We start from the raw sequence: 2,891 nt of genomic DNA on the forward strand, positions 1-2,891 counted from the left end.
TCTCCTGGTCTTCTAATCCCACATCTTTGCAGACTGCCCTTGTCTCTCTGTCTGCACAGACACATCTATCCCCTGCGGACAGAGCCTCCAGCATGTGCTGCCCTGGCAATGGCACCCAGAGAATCCCAGAATCAGCTGGCTTGGAAAAGACCTCCCAGATCATCAAGTGCACCCCTTGATCCAACCCCGTCATGGTTCCCAGAGCGTGGCACGGATGCCCAGGGGAGAGGCTTTGGAGATTAGGGCTCTCCCAGTACAGCTCAGTGCCCTCAGCACAGCCCACTGTGTCCCTGTCCCAGGGTGCTGGGTGATCCCACTTTAAGGGTTTTGGAGGGGATTTGGAGGGCTCTGGTGGCATTTGTGGGAGTACAACGGGTCTTGGTGGCATTCAGGGGTAAAAGGGATTTGGATGGGAGGTGATTAAAGAAAAAATGGGGGTTAGAGGACATTTGAGGGGCCTTATTGGAGCCTGAGAGGGACAGCAGGGGCAGCACCACGAGCAGGTGAGTCCTAAGACCCCTCTGGTGTCCTAAAAACCCTCTTGGTGTCCTCAATTTCCCATTTGGCACCCTGAGACCCCCCTGGAGTCTCCAATGGCCTTCCCATGGCCCCAATCTCCCCCTTGACACTCCCCATTCCACTGTCCCCAAACCCCATCCCTGACGTCCCCAACCCTCCATCTCTCCCCAGAAGGTCCCCCTGGACACTCTGACCCCCCAAACAGCCCTGTCCCCTCACGCTCACAGAAAGGTCAAGGGCATCTGGGGACACATTGGGGACACTCAGGGGGCTTTGGGGGGCAGTATGTGATTACTGGAGCATACTGGGACACACTGGAGGGAAGTAGGGGGCACTGGAATGTACTGGGGGTTATTGAGGGATACTGGGAGGGCACTGGGAGGGACTGGGTGATTACTGGGGGATTACCAGGACACAAGGGGGGACACTGGGAGGTTACTGGGCCATACTGGGGGTTACTGGGTGCTCACTGGAGGATCACGGGGCTATACAGCGGGGCAGTGGGAGGTCACTGGGAAACACTCGGTGGTCACTGGGGGTGTCACTGGGCCATACTGAGAGCCACTGGGAGGTCACTGGGCTATCCTGGGGGCACTGGGCTCCCTTACCCGCATGTGGTTCATCTCCCCCCAAGACTTTGGGTAGCACCCCCAGGACCCCTCCCCTAAGGGCTGGGGACCGCCTGAACCCCACTGATAGGCTTTAGAGGTCCCTTGAACCCCCCCTCTCTGTGGGGTCTTTGTGCGATGAGTTTTGGGGGTCTCTGGGGTTCGGGGACCCGCTTTCCCTGCGGTCGGTCCGCCCAGCCGGCAGGGGCCGCTGAGGCACGAGCGGCAATGGCGGCACCGCGCGGGGTCTTATTGGAGTTGAAGTTCCCTTTATGAGAACTCCGCCGGCGCCTGCGCAGTGCAGCCATGGCGGTTAAATAGCCCCCCCCCCCCCCCCCCCCCCCCCCCCCCCCCCCCCCCCCCCCCCCCCCCCCCCCCCCCCCCCCCCCCCCCCCCCCCGAGAGCTTTCCAAGGCCCCCAGCCCTTTCAGGGACCTCCTAAACCCCTTCAGGCACCTTCACCCTCCCCTCTGAGCGCCCTCAGGACACCAAATCCCCTCAGCAACCCTTCGAGAGCCCCTCACAGATCTCGAAACCTCCTCGGGAACCCCCGAGCCCCTCCTCTCCTCTCTGCCGAGCCCTCCAGCCTTCCCGCCCACAGCCGCGCTTCCCGCAGCCCCCGAGCGCATCCCCAGCCCCGCCACAGGCCCCGCCAGGACTCACAGGGCTCAACAGAGCCTCCTATCGCCGCCATCGCTTTCCCAGCAGACACCGCGGGGCTGTGCGCGCGCCCCGCCGGCAGAGACCCCGTCCCGCTCAGCCAATCAGTGCCTGGTGGCCTTCCTGCCTGCCCCGCCCCCTTTGCCGCGCGGGGCACGCCGGGAGTTGTAGTTGCAGCCGCTCAAAGCTCCAAATTCCCCCAGACTCAATTCCCCACGGGCGTTCCTGGGGCAGAGTGGGGCAGAACCGGGGCGGGGACGGGACGGGCATTTGGTGGAAATCATTATAAAAACTGTAACCCCTGTATTGGAAGGGATAGGTGTGGGTTTGTATTCCTGGAGCCTCCTGAAAACCTCTGGTGCTTCTCTGCTCTCTTGTGTAGTTGGGCCTGGAGTCTTTTTCCCTCTGCAGCCTTTTAGGCAGCAACGTTTATGGGGTTTATGAGGACATGGCCTTTTTGAGGAAAGCCTCTTATGAGGTGTTTGAGCTTTCTGATGACAGCACCTTTATGACCTGCATGGGTTTTATGCAGAGAGCTCTTTTGTGATGAGAGCTCTATCATGAGGTGTATGGGCTTTATGAGGACAGTGCTTTTATGACATTTATGGTGTTTATGAGGGCAGAGCTTTTATGATGTTTGCCCCTCTGAGGTGCAAAGGGTTTATGAGGACAGAGCCTTTATGAGGTTTATGGTATTTATGAGAACATCTCCTTTATGATGACAGCCCCATGAGGAGGTTTATGGGCCTTATGAGGACAGGGGCTTTATGAGGCCTGCAGCGTTCTGAGGTGTGTGACGGTTATGAGGACAGTGCCTTTCTGAGGCTGCACCATTCTGGGGTGGATGGGTTCTATGAGCACAGAGACCTTCTGAGGCTGCCCCATTGTGAGGTGGATGGGGTTTATGAGGAGAGACATTCTAGGGTGGCCCCTTTATGAGGATCATAGGCTTATGAGGAGAGCACCATTATGACATCTAATGGTGTTATGAAGACAGAGCTTTTATGATGAGAGCTCTTTTATGAGGTGTTTGGGCTCTCTGAGGCCTGCAGCATTATGAGGTTTATGGGCTTTATGAGAGCAGTGTCTTTATGAGGCCTGCGCT

Source organism: Empidonax traillii, unplaced genomic scaffold (assembly GCF_003031625.1).
Source record: "Empidonax traillii isolate 1590-97213 ecotype Southwest subspecies unplaced genomic scaffold, ASM303162v1 scaffold2167:size34367, whole genome shotgun sequence".
Lineage (NCBI taxonomy): Eukaryota > Metazoa > Chordata > Aves > Passeriformes > Tyrannidae > Empidonax > Empidonax traillii.